This window comes from Tursiops truncatus, chromosome 5, assembly GCF_011762595.2.
Source record: "Tursiops truncatus isolate mTurTru1 chromosome 5, mTurTru1.mat.Y, whole genome shotgun sequence".
NCBI classification, from domain to species: Eukaryota; Metazoa; Chordata; class Mammalia; order Artiodactyla; family Delphinidae; genus Tursiops; species Tursiops truncatus.
This window is the reverse complement of record NC_047038.1, coordinates 15412830-15435303: the sequence shown is the minus strand read 5'-3', so window position 1 is coordinate 15435303 and position 22474 is coordinate 15412830.

Here is a 22474-nt window from a genome sequence, read left to right as displayed (position 1 = left end):
GCCGCTACGCGGCAAGTGGGATCTTCACGGACCGGGACACGAAGCCGTGTCTCCTGCATTGGCAGGCGGACTCTCAACCACTGTGCCACCAGGGAAGCCCTCACTTTTGGTTTTATAGTTTCCTTTTGACATGTGTTTATACATTGCTATTTCAGATAAGCTGATTAGAGTCTGATCCAATCAGTAGGCATTAATTAAGAAGCATAAAGCTGGGAAATTTCCATTTCTGTTGTGTTCGCTAGTAAAGATCTTTAGCCTAAAGACCCATAGTCTAATGTTATCCTGCTCCCGTTCAGAATGCAAGAGGAAGCACTCCAAATGGAGGTCTGTGACCTCCAGAACTCTGATCAAAGTTCTAAGGTATTAGAAAAATGACTACAAGTAAAATATTGAGAAGAGGATGATACTGGTAATAAAAAATGATTTTTCTCAAATCACGTAAGAGTGTTTACTGATATTTATCATCTAAGGATTCAGAGTTCATAGTAAAGAATAGAGTTCATTACCTGCAAAGAAGGTCTACTTGAACTCTATTTAGCAGATACAGCTGGGATTACAGTTCACGCTACAGGTCAGCATACTGAACACCACAGATCTGCTAAAGACCACCATGCAAGTCTTTGGCCTTCTCTTCTGAGAAGCACTGACCCATGCAGATCATGTGTGAGTCTGGCCAGATTGGCTAGCAAAACAAAGCTGGACATCAGAAGAGAAAGAATACTGCTCAGAAAATCCTCAAACAAAAGTCTCCTTAGCAATGTTCTACTGATAATATTTGAAGGACAAAGATTCTCTTTGTGAAAGGCTAGCCGCCTGGGATTTACCAATCTCTCTTCTCTCGCTTGAAGAACTCCTCCTAAATAGACACATTCCATCCATCACAGCATAGTAGATGCAATTTACCATAAAAATGTTTGATTAATTCATAGGAATTTCGAGGTATCACATAACAATTAGGCAGTCAAAAGGTAGAATGTTTATATTATTTCATTTGGTTTAAAAGAGAATCTATTATCTTTAAGATCTGAATATTTGCTCACTGCTTCAAAAAATATAATTACAGCATAGACAAAAGATGTAAATAGCTCCTGATCTGTGTCAAAGAGTCCTGAAACTGTGTCCTAACAATCTGTGTCTACCACTCAAATTTAAATAAAATCTGTTTTCAAAGCCATATGGACACCTCTTCTTGCCCAGTAGAACTAGACCTCTCATTCAGAAATACCACCAACTCTTTTTTTTCCAACATCCCACACAAGTTTCTTGACTTGTGGCTCTGCTGTTTTTATTTTCTTTATTCTGCATCAACATGTATGAACTCAGAACTTATCTGACTGAAGGTATTGCACTGGGTTAAGAGCATAGATTGTAGAGCCTGGCAATCTGGACTTGACCTCGGCTCTGCCCCTTCCATCCAGGGCTAACTTTGAGCAATTGGTTTAATCACTCTGGGCTTCAGTTTCTCTTCCATGAAAAGCAAAAGCAAAAAGAACTTGTATAAAGTTCTGGCTTTCAATCACGGCAAGTTGTGAGTGCTATGCAAGTGCTGTCAAAGCAAAAACTGTATTGGACAGGGTTAAACCGATAGGGATCATTTATTCAAGGCTACTGCAATAGGAGGAAGGTCAAGAACTCAGTCTGAACTCAACTCCGCTGAAATAAAAGGTGAGAGGGTTTTTAAGCGCTGAGGTGAACAAGTGAAATAGTACTGGAGGACATTAGGTAAGAGATTGGTCAACGTGTTGAGCATGGTGAGCTGTAGAGTTATTCCTGAGTTTGCAATTTATTTTTCGCACTGTGATTAGACCATCTTTGTTTGCTAAGTGGCTTCCATCGAAACTGGGCTCCTGTGCTCACACAGAAACTGAGATGTAAGGGTTCTATCACAGACTGAGATATAGGAATTCTATCCTCCTTGGTGATCCCATTTGAATGGGATGGCTCCCAGGTCCTTGAGTAAGATATTTCTTGGCTGTAAAACTGGCAAGAGGCCTTTAAAAAGATTTACATCTTAAAGGGATAGATAAATAATTTACAATTCCAAGTTTTCTAAGGTAAAGGCAAGTCAGGGCCTTGAGTTAGGAAGAAAATATTTAAAGTTCAGTCAGGCTGAAGGAAGCTTTAAGACTATCTTGGTCACTGCCCATTGTTGCTTTAATTATTATCATTAGTGTTGATTTGAAAGTGAATTTTCTCCTCCTGGTTAGTAAATATACAAAAGTAGGTTTAAAAAATATTCCTGGAGTGCTATCACGTGATATTCAGATAACTTTTATTTTAAGGAAGCCCAGAAACGTCTAAATTTAGCCCCAAGCCCTTATCTTTACTCAAATTTCCCTATATATGACATAGGTATGAGAATCAATGGCAAATGGAAACCAAACTATCACGTCAGTTGGATAAACAAAAACCTCTATGGAGAGAACTCTGATAAATCAGATTAGGTTTTATGGAGCGACCCCATTTCCTAAACAATTAAAACAAAATAAAATCTAATCAAGGCAGACTCTGAGGCCTGAGGACTACTCTTTTCCCAGCTAAACCTCATATAACTTTGTTTAAACAAATGTAGTTTACAATTTTACCACATATTGACCACCAAAAAAAAAGTAGAAAGAAAGTTTGATATTTTTACAACTCCTGCCATAAGTGAACCAGACAGAAAGAGAAGACAACTTTATGTGCTCTGGCTTTTTAATTCTCAGTGCTCCCTAGAATCCAAAAACACTACAGCATTTTACGTCTAGGGGGTGGATATCAGACATAAGAGGAATTGGTAGAGGGCAGAAAAAAGGTAACACCTTCTCTTTTAAAGGTGCAATCCCTTGATTATCATTATTTCTCCTCTTTTCCTCCTCACACTGCTGGGCCCATGGCAGCTGATAGGCTGATATTCAAAGAAATAAAGACTTGGATATGTCCTCTCCTTCAGAGAGGGGCAGTTTTGCTTTTAAGCTCTCGACACCTTGCCTAAGGCTCTTTAGTATTTCATCTCACTAGTTTGTCATTTTCCATATTCTTGCTTTCTCACAAATGTCCTCATCCAGGATTCCCTAGTTCTGTAGCCTGATGAAGTCATTTTGTTCTTTAAGATTAAAATAACTGCTTAAATGACCACCATAAAAACAGTTTTTATACCTCCTGATATTAACAGCAGTGCTAAGGACTTATGTTTCTTCTCATAACTTGATATAAGCTTTTATGCTTCCACTACATTATCAAGCTTTTTTCTTAATCGAACCATAATTAAAGGCCCAAAGTTTAAAGAGGATCTCCTCCAAAGAAACAGGTGGTTCCTTAAAAGTAAAAATTGCAAATGGAAATCTAAGTATGCTTTATTAAAAGATGACTTTTTTTCCATCATCAGTGAAGTTCACTGGAGAATCCCATTTTCCTAAACTAGTTAGACACAAAAAGCTTTGGTCCCAACATCCAATCCCTTTATTGGGTTAAAATATATAAGAAACAATTAGATGGATGGGAGATTGAACGTGTGAGTGGAGAATAAAATTGGCAGAGATATGGTAAAACTAAAAACTTAGAGAGGAGATTTTCAAGTCTGTGCATTTGTAATTTTCTAGAATCAGCTGCTGGTAGGAAAACTGGGAAGAAATGTGCCGTGGTAACATAGGGAAATTGTAAAAACAGGTGTGCATAATTTAATCAAATTGTTTACAAAATATGTAATAGAGTATGGTTTGTGTGTACCAATAAGTGACAAGTGAATCTACATAATTCTGTCATCCATTCAAAAGTTTTACAATGTTTAGTATAACATTCTAATAATATTAGGTTTAGATCTTCAGCAGGGTATGAATACCTACTCTGGAGGATAAAAAGTTTACGAGAGCACAGTAACCAGGACATCCTTAACTGATGCAGAATACCAGATGAAAAGGGTACAAGGAAATATGGAGAAGTAGGAAAAGGTGAAACCAGAGCTATGGAGGCAGGGTTTACACCTGTGGTGTGGAAAAAGAACCACTTTCACTGAGATAAAGCATTAAGGGTAGAGGAAGCAAATGCACATAAACTGGGGGCAAAAAAGAGGGTAGAAATTTGATTTGCATCCAAATAAAGACATACATTTCCTATGTATATTATGATGGAGATGATATGCAGGAATGAAAGTGTAGATATTAGGGAAAAGCGTTTAAGAAAATTGATAAAGATTTAAATATATGTGAGAGATGAAAGAAGGATTTGAGAGAGGCAACAGAAAGTAGTGTACGCATTTTTGAAAATCCACCTGAAAGCTGGATGAGTTTTATCATGGGACAGATGGAACAATGAGCTTATCATGGGACACATCCATAGGCCATAGGATCCTCTGCATTACGAGTATAGGATTCCGGGTTGGTATTTCACCACTAAGTGTGGAAGAAGTACTGGTCATGTAGGGCTAGTAAGGACTAAGGAATTTGGAGGTATTGGCAGGGGAAAGTGAAAGAATACGGGGCATAGCCTGGACAGACAATAAAGTGAACAACAACTAAAAGAGAGAAAAGACTGATATTGATGACAATTAGAGCAACAGAAATGGATTGCTGTGGTCAGAGGGTGGGATAGTGACATTTGAGGTTTGAATAAGACTTTCGCGTTGGAGGATTTTGCATCTTTTCTTGAACTACGGCTTTCTTCTTATTGACATTCTCAACTCCTTTCAATTCATCTCCTTAACTCATTTCCCTCTGCCAATACTCAGACTGTAAAGATAGAAGATTCATTCAATTCTTTTATTTGTCAAGAAGAAGCACTTTTTTCTCAGAATATGAGCTGATGTGTAAATTTAATGGACACTTTTGGTACAGAATGACTAAATATCACAATGGCAACAGTATCCCAGGAAGTCAGTATTATTAGCAGTAGTGATGGCCATGTTTTAGTTTTGGCTTAGAAATACACCCCTGATGAAAAGAATTAAAATATAATAGAAGATGTATAAAGTCTTCTAAAGCAAATTGATAATCTGGCAAGGAATACTAAGAGGCAAAAATAAATGTGGTTGAGAAATGGAAAGAGCATCAAAGGTGGCTTTTCCTTTGCAGGATTTGCTGAACTCTGGCAAGTTGTCTTTGCAGAGCACATGGGATAGAAAGAAAAAGGATTCAGGGCTTGCCCAAATTTGGGGACACAAGAGGAACCCCACATTAACTTCCTTAGTGGGCAGGGTAAACTAGAAATAAGACCTGACTGTCACCAAAAAGAGGGCACGGAAAATTGTTTGTCTTAGACCTTTCCACAGAATTAGATGGAAGAGAAAAAAAAAAACTCTCCCTTGAGAATTTGTCCCCCCAGGATGGCAGTCATATGTGTTTACAGCTGAATTTTATATTTCCCTGGACATTTCAAGCTGATAATTTAGTTTAAAATGGTCTCAGTTTGTACTCCCAGGCCTCTCTCAAGAAAGCCACAGTCACTATTACCTTCAAGGAAGCCCCACACACCCAATTCCAAGAATGTAAAGCGGCATAATACATGAGGAAATGAGTGTCCATTAGACAACCAACAGAAACAACACACAGTCGAGTTTTTAAAACATGAATAAAAAAAATAATTACACATTTTGTTTTTCTCACTTATAGAACAGGATCATCCTCATAGTTGACCCTAATAATAGCTTCTTTGGATCCTTAGATTCAGGTTACACGTTAGCAATTGCAAAACGTTTTTGGCCACACACCACATTCAGGGCACTAGCTGTACTTGGTCCTGAGCATACAGTGATATTGGTTTCTAAGCACTTTTTTGAGGAGTCAATCCCCAGGAAGCTATCACATAGTTGGGAAGGAAAATATATGCATTAAAATCAAAGTGAATCAAGCATTTTAAATAAGAAATATGGATCATTTAAATTTGAAAAATAATGTGACCATATCTTCTTTTCTATGGCATAAAGTTAGCCTACTGCTCTCCTGTAACTGAAACCGTGAAACTCAGATTGGGATTTGAACCCACAGTCCTTTAACTGAGATCACACACCTGGTCTCAGGACTTAATGAAACTCAGATTCTTGATGTTTCATTACAGAAAGAATTCAGTGAGACACAAAAGTGATAGGTAAGAAGTGGATTTATTTAGAGACAAACACACTCCTCAGGCAGAGTGTGGGCCATCTCAGAAGGGGAGGGCAGCCCCAGGGTATGGGGTTGTCAGTTTTTATAGGGGTGGGTAATTTCATAGGCCAATGAGTGAGAGGAGTGTTCCAAGTATTTTGGGGAAGGGGTGAGGATTTCCAGAAATTGGGTCACTACCCACTTTTTTGACCTTTATGGTCGGCCTTGGAACTGTCATGGTACTTGTGGGTGTGTCATTTATCTTGCTGCTGTGTTACAAGGAGCTTATACTGAGGCTCAAGGTCTAGTGGAAGTTGACTGGTCTGCCATCTTGGACCTATTTAGTTCTAATCAGTTTATGTCATGTCCTCAGGCTATGTCATTCTTTTAAAGGTCGTGCCCTGCCCCCTTCCCTCCTGTTTCAGAACCTCTGGGTAAGGAGACAGACTCTAGATAGAAAACTATGTCCATTCTGCTTACATCTCTCTCCATAAATAAAGAGGGTAGAATTCCACCTTTACAGAATATTTTAAGGGGCTATACTATCGATCCTTGTCCCCACCTTGCATTCCTGATACCTCTTCTTTAATATGACACCACTGGACCATTTAAATGAGTACTTCATTCTCAATCCTGGTAACTTTTTTTTTCCTTTATCTCTTCCCCAGATCTGGTGCTAACCAAGATCCAAGGTATTGAAACCGAGCAAGACCCTGTGGGGCTCCTGGGCACAAAAGCCTTTCTGTGTCCCCCATTTCTTAATTACAGGAAATAGGCTTCATTCAGCCTCCAGGACCTTCCCTGCGTTCCAGTGGGCAGGTTCAAAAGGTTGCTAATTAGGGAAGGAGGGGATGCAAGATAAGGGAGGAACAGTCAAGAAACAATAGTGCAGCCTTGGGGCAGGGTCCTGGTTCCCCCTCAAGGGATACACATAACAATATCTTTGAGCTATTCTGCAGATGCTGAAACCCCACCAGGTGGGAGAAGTTAATGGTTAGCTGCCCTCAAGCACATAGACCCCAGACCAGTTGAAACTAGAAAGTTGATGATGCTGACCCCCACTTACCTCAACACCAACCAATCAGAAGAACGTCCACAAGCTGATCACGCCCTCTTTGAACAATTACCATAAAACTCCTCACTACCCCCTCCAGGTGGGGACACAACAGTTTTGAGGGCATTATCCCATTGTGGCCCCCTTTGCCTGGCAAAGCAATAAAGCTATTCTTTTCTACTTTACCCAAAACTCTATCTCTGAGATTCAATTCGGTGTTAGGATACAGAGGCTGGATTTGGCTTCAGTATTAACCAATAACAAACTGTAGCCTATCATTGGCATTGTGTTTTAGACTGACAAATGACAAGGTCCTCAGCCGGCATTCTGGGAAGCAATGACAGTAGCTTCAATAATCTTTTTAAATTACAGCTTAGTTTATATAAGCTAGATTTACTAGACATGTCATGTCATTGGACTAACTGAACTGCATCGCAATGTGATTCTCCACAGCCAGAGACTCCAGTATTCATTATCCAACTAGGTTCCAAAACTAGAACACTGGTGTGCAGAATTATATGTAACAGTTCAGAATGTCTTTGATTCTCCCAGTAATGGAGCTCAAAGCAGAATAAGAAGAGAGCAGCTCTTTATTTATTTTTGGCTGCACAGCTCAGCTTGCAGGATCTTAGTTCCCTGACCAGGGATTGAACCCAGGCCCCAGCAGTGAAAGTGCTAAGTCCTAACCACTGGACTGCCAGGGAATTGATAGCAGCTCTTTAAGCCTTAGGAGAAAAACAGCCTTGCTCTAGGTCATACAGATGGCAAGTGTATTGTTTCATTAGGAATGCATGTAATAAACCCATTTTCATTTGCAAAATGAGGTTGAGAGGATTTTATTTATTTTATGAATCTTGACCTATATAACTAGAAAAGAGGAACTCAGGCACCAAGGATAGGATGGGTCTGAGGCAGATAGGTTTGTTATCTTAAAAGTCCAGGATCAGGTATGTCTTGCTTCTAAGAACGGCATGCCCATATGATAATCCAAGGACCAGAGCTAGAATTCAAATTCTGTTTCCATAGCTAGCCTTGGTGGCTCAATTTAGTGAATAAAGGCTGAAAGCCAAATGCTGCTACCTGTTCGCAACAATGCCCTGTGTCACTTCCTTAGTGATGTCACTTCCTAATTTCAGTCTGTGGGACAGTTGTCTGCAAGTTGTAATTTAGCCCATTCTCACTACAGAGGGTAAGTACTGCCTCATGGTCATGACTTGTAATGACCAGCTCAGGTCTATTTGTTAAAAATTGCCAATAGCCACTCCAACATGGGTCTCATGCAGAAGATGAGTATTAGTTACTCCTTGGGGACAGATTTCCTATGCCTGAATGTCATCAAGTAACCTTTTCAAGTACTATGTTGTTACAGTAATTACCTAAGTTACTGTTTGAAAGTTAGTCTAACACGGAAAGAGAGAAATTCTTTTTCTTTTATCCTGGGCATCAGTAGTATTCAAAATGTTGTACAGAGCCCTCAAATAATTAAAAGATGCCTCAGGGGCTGCTATGAAAATAAAACAGCCATCGAAGCAGGTGAAGTTCCTGCCTTCTCCATCCCACACACTTCAGCTACAAGATTGTTTTTTTCTGTGCTTTATCTGTGCAAGATTTGTTTGAAGAAAAGATCTCATTGATTACTAAAAAAGGAAAGTAAAAGTGAAAAATTACTGTTCTATTTAATCAACTAAAATAGTATTTTGTTATAAATTATTTGGATAATCACAATTATGCAGACCTCATTTTATACATAAATGATAAGGTTGGAAAGATTTGCCTGAAACCATAACAACAAAGCAAGACAGCACTGTTGTCTCTAAGTTGCCAAAGATGACCGACTACACCTGGTGGGAACATGCTGCATACATATGTGCGAATGCCTCATACGACTATGATAATGAGAGTCTGCACATAAAATAATGCGTAATAGCAAATTATGCACTAACATTTCTAAGTGTGTCAGCAGAGCCAGTAGGGTTTGATAGAGCTTACTGGTTACTGTCTTCTGGTAAATTATGATGGAGATCAGTGATGACACACAGATTTTATAATTTTCACTTCTTGGTCCTATCAAAGGTAGAGATGAATTTTTAGGTAGTCTCTGAGTACGTTTAGCACATGAGCACAATCTCTTGCAATTGAGGATGAGGCATATGGTATAAGAACTTGTCTGAATCTTTCTCAAGCTGTTGTCCAGATTTCGTGGGGTCTTGGAAAACATATGCTCCAAAATCAATTTGATGTTATTGATTGCTAATGTTTGCTTTATGGCCTTAACACTAAACATGTGTATACACATGTGGCCACTTAACAGCCTAATGTTTCTGCATTTGTGCAGACTGTCAAACTGCACTTAATTCACCTAAGGGGATCTTTCCTGTGAGACGGGTCTTTCATTTTCACGAATTTGAGATAATGGAATTTGAATAAGTTCTATCAGGGGACTTAAGAGACCCCTTTTCAAAATCTTCCATTTTGAAGATCTTTTGAGGACAGGTTGAATGCAATCTTTAGTCTGCACTGATACACGTTAATGAAGAAAATGTGTCAAAGACTATGTGACTAATCTCACATCTGATTATTCACACTGTTTATTTACTCATATAAAACTTTACCAACAATGATAAATTTTATATGCAATACCCAACACCCAGAGTAAATATCTGAAATTAAAACAGTGTTACTCTGTAAAACTGCTTCACATTTGAAAAGAAGAGTGCAATTTCAGAATGTTTACTTTAAAACAAATTGCATCTGCACATCTTACATATCCTCATCTTCTCCCTCTTCTCTTTTGGCTAATAACACTGAGCACTATGAAGAAAGTATATGAATATGGAATGGTACGCTATCATTTAGGTTATTTTGATTAAGTGTTTTACAACTAATATGAGTTGTTTGGCCACAGAATTAGAAATAAAGTAAATTGTTTTATTTCACTCCTTTGGTAGCTTTGATGTTGAAATGAACTTCAGACTTGCCTGAAAACAGAATTATCTGAGACTCATATAGAGCTTTTAATCTCATTTAGTGCCAAAGGTTTACCTAAGCGATCAAAGTATATATTCCTACAATAGAATATTGTTTTGTCTGGGTGAAAGAAAAATTAGAGATATAGAATTAGTTAATTTCAACTTATAAATTTCACAGAAAAGTTTAAAAAGTAGTGTGCATTTTAAATGTTTGAAGAATACTGAAAGACTCCTATATCACTTTTTCTAATCCCCATAATAGTCATTTTCATTGGTTTTTCTCTACTTTATTACTACAAAATGCTGAACTGTTTCTCTTTCTTCTTCTTTGGTTTCTCTCAAGTGAAAATGTTTCTAAATGACCTCATATTATCCATTTTACTTCTTTGACTGTTTCTACAAAACCTGATGTTCACTTATTCTTCAAATGTAAGTGAACTGTATTTATTACAGCATACTCAATGATTTTATATATTAATTGGGTATGGGTATCCTCAGGGTTAAGTTCTGAGCAAATGTGAAAGCCAATTTTCCTCTTATCTCTGAGGTCAACCAATTATACAATAGTATGAATTTATCTGAAGAGAGCATAAAGGGAAGACTCAATATTGTGCAGTGCACTTACTGTGTCCATACAGACATGACCCAAGACTTGATTGACAAATCAGACTAATCAGAAACCTTGTCAAATCTTTTTTCGGATCTTGCATCATTATTTAGATCAGACTAAGCAAAGAAACATGTTGTACAAACCTCTAAATTGTATTTCTTAAACTTACATTCATTCATTTGTTCATTTACCAAATATTAATTGAGTATCATAAACACCTTACTGGACAAGACCCTAGAGACATGTGGGCCTACTCTCTTGGAGTTTACAATCCTGGCTCCACCATGTATGAACTAACCTTTGAATTACTTTGTGTTACTTAAACTTTCTGCCTCACTTTCCTTTCCTCACTTTTCCTCATATTCATAATATGTGAATATGTGAATCGTAAAGGTATGTACAACATCATTTTGGTAGTTGAGAAAATTAAATAACAATACATACAAAGTGTTTTAGATCAATGCTGGGCTGAAAATTTTAGCTTTTAGTAATAGTATTACCAGTACCATCTAAGAGATACAAATATAAGAAATAATTATTAATTATGAGTGTTGGAATTGTTATATATTATTATAATACTATATTATTATTTATTATATATTTTTATACTATATATTATATATAATATATTTATTATATATTATTATTATATTATAATAATATATATTATTATAAATAAGTATATATATATATACTTATTTCCCAGAAAGGTTCTTGGACCCTAGAAAAGTTCCAGGGTTTGTTAAAGTTCCCAGAAATGTTCTGGGGTCACAGAAAAATTCTGGGATAGTTATACAGGCAGTCTGCAACAGGTAGCAGCCTTTAGGGGACTCACAAAGCCTTGTGGTAAAAGTCCATAGCATAAATAGTCCAAGAAACTTGGACTGTTTTGACCATCAAAATAAAAATCTACTTTTCCACTCTATGTATGTCTATTTTTTTCTGAACTGTTTGAAAGTAAGTTGCATATATCATGCATCTGTTCATGTTTTTAAATAAATAAATAAAAATCTCAGTAGGAATGTCAGACTATTAAAAGCCATAGTGCATCTGCCACCATAAAGAAATCTTGTGAAAGGAATAATAGATCTGATGTTAACAGGAATCTCAGAAGCCAAAGCTACAAAATTGGTGGGCATAGGTCGAACACTCAAAAGCTGTTAGAGTGCAGGACACCTAAATCTAAGACTCCTGTGCTAGGATAAGGTGGTCATGGAAGGAGTTAGACTGACACGAGATCACCTGACAACCTCAAGAAAATTTCCATCTAATGAGGCACACTGTAAAACACCACAAAATCCCCAACCTAGTGGCATATCACTCTTCAGTATTATTTGGCTCCAAGAGAACCAAGGCTTAGCTAAAGAAATGGGACCCTCATGTTTCAAAGAATTGAGCCCATCATCCTCCTTCACACCTGTTTATGTTATGTCTAAGAACTGTGGTCCAGGAAGCTGTAGAAATCCACAAAAATGGCAAAATCTTACTAAGACAACTTAGACTTAAAATGGACATTATGGGGTGTGTTCCAATTAGACAAGATCATTCACTTAAGTCGTGTACTTGAAAGCAAGGATTCCCAAATCAAACAAACAGGATGGGACACCTATTTTACTTGACATGCAGAAGTCCCCAGAAGACTCCAAAATTCCAAAATACCTTTATTGAAAGATTCATTGCAAAATCTTATGAAAAATTAAAGACACAAGGTGTACCTAAAACAAAAGACTGTAAGACTGAAGTCATGACCCTTACTACTCCTCTCTATCCTACTTTAACTGAGTACTCAGTCTACTAATTCTCTGAATTGCCTTTCCACTCTGAAAAGACTACAAGGCCTTAAACAAAAGCCAAATCTCCCCACATCAACTCAAATGACGCCTCTCTACCTCAGGATAGTGCCCCCCAATATGGGTCCTTCCCAGGGTTGATGGGATTCTGATGGATTCTCTGGTGAACTGCTCCCAGTTATTCCCTTAAATAGCCAAGGAAAAACTAAAATTAAAACGATGAAAAACCTTGACAAATTCTAGGAGATATCAGGGCTACACTCTCTACTTTAAATCCACTTGCTCTGGAGCTTGATGATAGGATCCTGGGGAAACTGGCAGAAGCCGGTGAAGGCTGAGAGTTCTTACCAGAATCAGCTCCCCCAGATCTCTACAGTGCCCAGTCAAGAGACAGTAAGGTAAAATTTCACGTTGTTCCTCATTGGTTATCAATCCTTTTCTCTCCCAGGGACAGCTATTGCCTTCTGGCTTGTCTCATTTTGTGACAACTTGGCTTGGCTTTCTTCCAGCCTGGGACAGGCAGGTTGTTGGTTCTTACATTTGCAGACAACTTAACTATCAGGTTGGGGGCCCAAACTTATGGCCAGACAGAAGCATGATCTGCACCCATTTCCAGCTAGATATGGCTGGACAGAAATGTAGGTTTCACTTCATTTGCCGCTAGGATCCCACAGACTGCTGTCAGCTCTCAGATGAATTGTCTAAATCTTTCTTTCTTTTGGTTATCTTTGGGAGTGGCTGTGGATCCTGGGAGAGTAGTATCTTTTCCACACTCCTTAGGGCACCTCTTGGGTCCGTGGGGTCATTCAATACTGCCAGGAATATTTACTGTTTGTCCCAGCTGAAACCTGACAGGATATTTGAAAGATTTTTCTTTTTTCTTTCTTTCTTTCTTTTTTTAAGCTCCATGGTCAGAAGTTGGCCAAACTGGAAGCTGATATTCAAAGCCTGAAAAAAATTTTTTTTTAGGCCTTCTGCCCTAAGCTAAATGAAACTATGAACCCAGAGAGCAAGAAAAACATTCCATTTAACTTACTGATTCTGTCATCTTGAATATATTATTGAAAAAGTTGTGTTAAAGTGTTTTATCAAGTAGGTTTCACATTTTCTCCTTGGAGTTTTATCAGTTTTTTGCCCTATATATGTTGAAGACACATTACTATATGAATATAATTTAAGAATTGATGTATTATTTAATGGTGCCATATTAATTTTAATATGCACATTTAACTTAACAAAGACTAAAGCTCATCTAGAGATTTCCTTTTCATAAGAAAAGATATTAGAAACCTTAATCTCATTATCCCTTTGTACAGTGAAGGGACTAATTGCTGTACAAGATCTTATGTTTACCTTGTATTTTTACCTGTTGTATAAGATTTTTAGGTTTACTTTGATTTTTACATCTATAAAATGTATTTATATACACATTTAATATTTGTTAGATTTATCCACAAGTGCTTCTAATTTTTAAAATTTTCATTTAGAAATCCCTTTAGTGAGAGTTTGTTCATGTGAGCTTTTTGTCTTTTTGACCTTTTTAAAATACATAATGTCTAGATTGACACTTTGTTCTTTGAAGATACTATTTCATTACCTTACATGTTCTTTTGTTGCTGTAAATAATATGCAGATAATCTGCCTGATCTCTAGCTGTCTTAATATTTTTTATCTTTAGCTTTTTATAATATTGATACATTTTAATATTTTGTATTTTATTGATGGTTTCCTTTAATTAACACAGTTTGGGGTATGTTGTACTTGCTGGTTATATGGATTGGAGTCATTCAGTTACTCTAGAAATTGCTTAATCATTATTTTTCCAATAGTACCTCTACCCCATTTTCTTTAATCTCTTCTGAAATTTAGATTAGTATATACAGGAACTTCTCATCTGTACTCTTATCAATTACTATATATAATTCATTTCTGGAACTTTAACTGGTTCCTTTTCAAATATGCCTAATTTTAATACTTTTCATCCTCTCTATTATTTTTACTTTTTTATAATTCTTGAAGTGGCTGTTGATGTGTACCACACAGATATTGTTGAAGAGAATCCATTACGGGAAGCAGTATTGCTGCTGCCCCTCTGGATTCTCTAGAGCATTCATATTAAAGACATGTTTCCTTATTGGCTCTCACAAATGATAAGGCATGGTGGGGTTTCTAGAGAGGCAGCCCATTATTGTTTTATGTAGGACTCTTCCAATGGTGGACTTCCCAGTGAAATGGCAGACATTTCCTTACAATTTGCTGTAACCCAAGGCTCTTCCTATCTAATTCCTCCTTCCCTTTCTCTTTCATAGGTATCAGATATGCCCTCCAAATAACTCTCCTTTATCCATTATTAACATTTCCTCCCATAAATCTCTGGTATGTCTAATTCTGATTTAGCATTTGAGTCACAAAGGACAATGATAATTACAATAATTGAAGTCTTTGTGAAAATAGGATTCTGCAATATATACTTACTCTCACTTAAATTGGCTTGTTTCCTCCTGTCTTTAGTATTTAGTAATTTTTAATTGCAATTTTGGGTGTCATTCTTGCACTGAACAACTGTTCATTAAATATCCATTTTGAGACCAGCATTGTTCCAGAACACATCAGTAAACAAAACAAAACAAAAAGCCATGTCTGTCTTGAACTTATAATGAGTGGGAGTGGTGGGGAGACAGAGAGTAAAATGTAAGGAAATTCTATGCTATATTAAATGCAATACATTCTCCAGAAAAAAACAAAGAACAGGGTAAGGATAATCAGAATTGCAAAAGTCCAAAGGAGGAAATGGGTTAAGATTTTTAAAATTATGGTAAAAAGCACATAACATAAAATTTACCATCTTAACTATTTTAAGTGTGTAGTTTAGTAGCATTAAGTATGTCCACATTGTTGTGCGATAGATCTCTAGAACTTTTTCATTTTACAAAGTTGAAACTTCACACCCATTGAACAACTCCCCATTCTGCCCCCACCCAGTCCCTGGCAATCATCATTCTATTCTGTTTCTGTGAGTTTGACTACTTTTAATAGCTCGTATAAGTAGAATCATACAATATTTGTCTTTTTATGGCTGGCTTATTTCATTTAACATAATGTCCTAAAGGTTCATCACTATTGTAGCATGTGACAGGATTTCTTTAATTAAGGCTGAATAACATTTTGTTGTGTGTGTGTGTATATATATATATATATATATATATATATATATATATATCACATTTTGCTTATCCATTCTTCCATCAAGGTACATTTGAGTTGCTTCTATCTCATGGCTATTGTGAATAATGCTGCAATGAACGTGGGTGTATAATATCTCTGGGGGATACTGCTTTCCCTTCTTTTGGGTCTACATTAAACTTAAAATTTTTTATGTATCAAGGAGACAACAGAGTGAAAAGCAATCTATGTAATGGGAGAAAGTATTTGCAAATATCTAATGAGTTAATATACAGAATATATAAAGAATTCCTACAACTCAACAGCAACAACAACAACAAAAAACCCTAAACAACCCAGTTAAAAATTAGGCAAAACGCTTGAATAGACATATCTCAAAAGAAAATACAAAATGGCCAATAAGTATAAGAAAAGATGCTCAACATTGCTAATTAGAGAAATACAAATCAACACACAATGACATACCACCTCACACAAATTAAAATGACCATTATTCCAAAAAATACCAACCCCCTCCCCCAGAAAATAATATGTTGGCGAGAATGGGGAGAAATTGGAACCCTTGTGTACTGTTGGTGGGATTGTAAAATGTTGAAACATATGGAAAACAGTATGGTGGTTCCTCAACAAGTTAAAAATAGAATGACCATGTGATCTAGCAATCCCACATCTGTGTTGCAATTTTAAGTAGAGTGGGTAAAAAAAGATTTCATTAAGCAGGTGACATTTAAGCAAGAACTTCAGGCTGGTGAAAAATCAGCTATAATGTTATCTGAAGAGAGTATTTCACTAGAAAGAGCAGCTAGTAATAGACACTAAGATGAGATATGCTTAGAGTCTATGAAAACCTGCCAGAAGACAGAGTAGTTGGAAAGAATGAACTAGAGGGTAAGAGTAGTAGGAGATGAGTTCAAAAAAGGAATGGCACATAGATCAATAGAACAGAATTGAGAGCCCAGAGATAAACCTACATATATATGGACAATTAATTTATGACAAAAGAACAAAGAACATACAATTGAGAAAAGGTAGTCTCTTCAATAAATAATGTTGGAAAAACTGGACAGCCACATGCAAAATAATGAAACTCAACCACTATTTCACACCATACACAAAAATCAACTCAAAATGGATTAAAGACTCAAATTTAAATCCTGAAACCATAAAACTCCTAGAAGAAAACATAGGCAGTGCGCTTTTCAACTTTGGTCTTAGCAATATCTTTCTGGATATGTTTCCTCAAGCAAGGGAAGCAAAAGCAAAAATAAACAAATGAGACTTCATCAAACTAAAAAGCTTCCACACAGCAAAGGATACCATCAACAAAACAAAAAGACAACCTACTGAGCGAGAGAAGATATTCACAAATCACATACCTGATAAGTGGTTAATATCCAAAATATATAAAGAACTCATACAACTCAACAACAATAAAAAATAAGCAACCCAATTAAAAAATGGGCAGAAGACCTAAATAAACATTTTTCCAAAGTAGACACACAGATGGTCCATGGACACATGGCCATCAACATTACTAATTCTTAGGGAAATGCAAATCAAAACCTCAATGATATACACCTCATGCTTATTAGAATGGCTATTATCAAAAGGCAAAATCAAGAAGTGCTGAAGAGAATGTGAAGAAAAGGGAACTCTCATGTACTGTTGGTGGGAATGTAAATTAGTGCAGCCATTATGGAAAATAGTATGGAGACTCCTCAAAAAATCAATAATAGAACTAACATATGATCCAGGAATTCTACTTCTGGGTATTTATCCAAAGAAAACAAAAATACTACTTCAAAAAGATGCATAAATCCCTATGTCCATCACAGCATTATTTAAAATAACCAAGATGTGGAAATAACCTAAGCATCCATCAACATATGGATAAAGAAGATGCAGTATCATCACACACACACACACACACACACACACACACACAATGGAATACTACTCAGCCATAAAAAAGATGAAATCTTGCCATTTGCAAAACATAGATGAACCTTGAGAATATTATGCTAAGTGAAATAAGTCAAAGAAAGATAAATATATTATTATTTCACTCATGTGGAAAATTTAAAAATTAAAATTAAATGAATATACCAAACCAAACAAAAGCAAACACATAGGTACAGAAAACAGAGTAGTGGTTACCAGAGGGGTAAGGGGTGGGCAAAAGGTAAAATGGGTAAAGGGGTCAACAGTATGGTGGTGAGTTTCCTTTATGTTGGGTTGAGTAGTGTTCCCTTACAAGTCATGTCCACCTGGACACTCAAAATGTGACCTTATTTGGTAATAGGGTCTTCGCAGATTTAATTAAGGATCTCATGATGAAATCATCCTGGATTTAGAAGTGAGCCCTAAATCCAATGACTGGTGTCCTTATAAGAAGCAGAGACGACACAGAGAGACACAGAGAAGACAGACATGTGAAGAAAGAGGCAGAGATCTGCTCTGCTTTAGGAGTTCTGCTCCCAAAGCCAAGGAATTCCTGGGGCCACCAGAAGCTAGAAGAGGAAAGGAAGGATTCTTCCCTAGATCCTTCAGAGGCTGCATGGCCCTGTTGGCACCTGGATTTTAGACTTCTAAGCTTTCAGAACTGGGTGGGAATAAATTTCTGTCATTTCAAGCCAAACAGCAAAGGAAAAGAAAAAGGAACTGGTAGTGCAGGAATGAGGTTAAGGGAGATAACTGATGTTCTTCTGAGGCCTGTTTATAGTACAATCTTTAAGACAGTTTCTCAGTTGCCTCTGAGATTTGTATCAGACAATCTTAACTGAGTATTTGCTTGAGGTTTTCTGGAATTCAGGTACAGGTGCACAATTCTTCATGAGGACCCAATTCTTTATCTTCCTTACTGTAATTATTCATGCTTTCTTTTTGTTTGATTAAGTAAATTATGTTGCCCCAGAGTTCACTGTAGATGTTACAATAAATATAATAATTGCACCTTTTTATCTCTATAAACTCCTGAATTTCTGAACATCAATATATCTGACTCCACAGTTTCAGATAAGAGGTTATGGACCTTTAGCAAGTCTGACTCTTTCCTCTCACTCTTCCTTCTCTGGAATTGAAATGAAAGTTGACAAATAAAAGCTTATCCTTCAAGATTTATTTTCCAGGAGCCCCAGCTTAGACACAACATATTTTTAAAGTTCTTTTGGTTATATATTGCATTAATTTAAAACATAAACCAACTTAAATTCCTAATGTATGTGATACTATAAAATATTCTGCTCATAACGATTAGATGAATCAATATTGATTCTCGCCAGACCCAATTTCATCCCTACTCAAGGGCAAGAATTTGTGCTCCACTCTGTAACTGACCCAGTAAGGAAATACATCATGAAACTTGTCCTCTTTGGTGGCTGAGGCTTGAACCTAGTGCATTTCTGGAGGTCACACTATAGCCAAGATCAATAATAGGTCCACAGCTCTAACAAAGTTTTCTTCAGGGTTCCCACATCCTTTTGAAGTTTTATGATTGATCCTAGAAATACATTCCAGCTCCCTAGTCTGACCTCCATCCCCCAACTAGGGCTGGGTTCCTCTTCTGAATAATATCCAGCCTCTCATGAGCCTGAAAGTTTCCCAGAAGGCTGCACATTCCCTTGCTTTCAAGATCTGGATCCTTCCCTGAATAATCTAACTTGGATCTTTCTCCAATGAGATTACTAAGAAATATGCTGTCAACCACCATATTAATTATTTCACTTTCGACCAGACTTCCACTCTGATGCCCTCTAACCTGCTCCGATCCTTGGAGATATACACTAATTCAACTTGCACTTGGGAACTTGTGGGTAACCCCAAAGTAAAAAGTGTTCTTAAATTCTAAGTTTTCCCTATTCCTAGTTTTCTTCCTTTCTCACAGCTCTTGGAGATCTAGCATTCCACTGACCTAAAGTAACATGGGTTTTGACTTACGTACATTCCCAAATAAGATCTGGGAGTTAAAGATTTAAAGCCTCTCAGCAAATATTCATCATTTTCTCTCTGTTCAAATATTTCTAAATCTCTAATGGGAATGAGGTTTCCACTATTACAGTAATTCAACATATGGGTCTTAGTCATCCAGTAAAGGCCAAAAAAACCACGGGGATTGGTTTGACAGACCTCAAGTTATTTTATGGCAAATTTTACAAAATGTCCTATTAAAATAAGGTTAAACTTGATGTCTATCTCTTTAACCTATGTTAAGTCATTACAAATACTAATGAATTTCCAAAAGAAAGTATGAAACAAATTCACTACATATACTGCAAAGTTTAGGAAATGAAGATCCCAGTCATGCTGTGAGAATATTCTGTACGGAGGGTAGATTAGCCAACCTGAATGAATTCATTTCAATATCCAACAGCATTTTCAGCATAACCTTCTGTTTTTCCTTGTCCCTGTCCTAATGAGCAGCTTAAGATCTCAGAGAAACAAGATTATTAACCTGCTTCTAATGTGGTTCTAACCATATTCTGGTTAGGCATATAGTTAGAACCACATTAGAAGTGTCTACAATCACTGTTAAGGATACTGTTGCTATTATTTTATTTAAGTGAATGCATAGGAATTAGCTGGACTCTATAGGGGGCCATGCCTGTCTTAAGAATGTATGACCAAAGCATTTGAAACTATTCAATAGAACTTTAAAAAATTCTTTGTTGAAGAATAGAAATAACAACAGCTGACACTTGCTGAACACTATATGTCAAACATGATCATTGCAGTTAATATTTAATCCTTGTGAGAAAGGAAACTGGCACATAAAGATACAAATTAATAAGTCAAAAAAAAAAAAGTCAAAACTCCCCAACAAGAACTGATGAAATGGAAACTTGATTCAGGTTTCTGGAAACAGGATACTGTAGTAGTTAAGCTTATGAGTTTGGGAATCAGATTAGGTAATTTCAAATCCTAGCATTAACATTACATTAGTATATTGAATAAGTTACCAGGCTCATTAAATGTAAATTAGAGAAATTAGTATCTACACCACAAGGTTGTTTGAAAGTTATATATATATTCCATAAGCATTCAATAAGATGATTATGTAACCTTTTATTTATTTTTCAGTCTGGCTTCTTGCTCTTAACTATTCCACTTAGTCTGTGACCCAGTGATGAAACAGTTATGTGCAGGTCCTTTTTTATAGCTATAATTGTCAATGAAAAGATAAAAAGTTAGTAATTAGTACACATGAAGGGATTGGTATATGTTAAATTGTTGATCATATAAAGTGTGCTTAATGTCAGATACAGTATAGGTACCTCCTATACAGCTTATTACACTGCCAATCCAACCTCAGTGTGCAATTGTCAACATATTTATTTACACCTGCTCTATGTTCTAGCACTAGTCAGTTTCTCATCGTTCATTTTCTGACTGTGCAACCTTTCTTTACCCCCCCTGCAGCCATGCTGTACCACCTGCATATTCCTTTGCACAATAGATGTTAAGCTAAACACAGAGTGTTCATCAAGTATATGTAAATGTACATTTAGCTGCTGCTATTTTTAATAGGAACTCTCCAGATTTATGCAATAAGAAAGAAAACTGTGTGTTCTCCAAAATGCCTGATGCCTGTAAAATTGTACCTATACAAGCTGTTCATTCTGTTTCTTGCTGCCACAGTAGAAGAGATTTTACAAATTCACCAAGTTTTTTAGAGGGAGAAAACTATCACTTCTAAGCTGAATATTATTTTACAAAATTTCCCCACTGTTGAGATGTGACTTTTTCTATGGAACATTCTACATTAAATAATCTGTAGTATTACAGATTTTCATTCCCATTGTGTGGGCTACCTTTATACATGCCCTAATAGACAGAGTTTTCCATATACCAGAAATATAAATCACATACAAGCATGAGGGGAGTCAGTGTTAGCAATCACTTACTTTTGAAAATTGTTATTTAGGATTATGTGCAAATAAGTCAGAAAATTCCACCTCTAATCTGCACCTAGAACTTGGTGTCTGGATAATTCAAAGTTAAAATATTTATTTTAAAAAATCCATGTGAAGTTAAGATCTAAAAGGAAATATAAAGGAAGAGAAATACTTTTTTTTCCCTGCTGTCACTATTTAAATAAGTAAAATTACATTAATCCTATGGGTATTAAATCTCTAGTATCATTTATAAACTCCTGGGAAAAGTCTGTTATCTAATGTGAACTTTTTTTCCAGCCAGAATCAGGCACTCTTTGAAGGAATTTTTATTAAAATAGACTAAATTTCCAATTAATTTGTAATTTGAGTGCAGCTGCCTAAAGGCAAGTCCAAAATGTATCTTCTAAATATATGTTTCAAATGTGCATTTTCCAAAATGCATGGCTCTGTTTCCTTTCTAATTTTCAAATTCCATCAGACACAAGCTCCTTTTCACCAATAAATAATTTTATCTTTCCCCTTTACTATGCAGTTCAGAGATAAAATAAGCCTTTATAAATCTTATGGTATGACTCATAGGATAAGTAACAAAATAGTCAAATGGTTTCAACAGTTTATTATGAATATATTTTTATTTAAGTGACAAAACCCAGGAGTTATTCTGAATATGAAATAATGGAAAATAAAAGGCAAAGTCAGGTGGGCATTAAGTATAAACTTTTATTAAGATAAGAAATGATAATCTAATCTTACTTGTATAGAAGAGAAAGAAGAAAAGAAAAAGTGTGTCAAGTCAAAATGCCATGTGGTTAACTGCAAAGTGAAAAATACTAAGATGTGAGATACCTATATCATGTTGTCAATAAAAGTATTAACATGTTAATAAAGGTAAATATGCACAAAATATTTAGCAAATTCTTA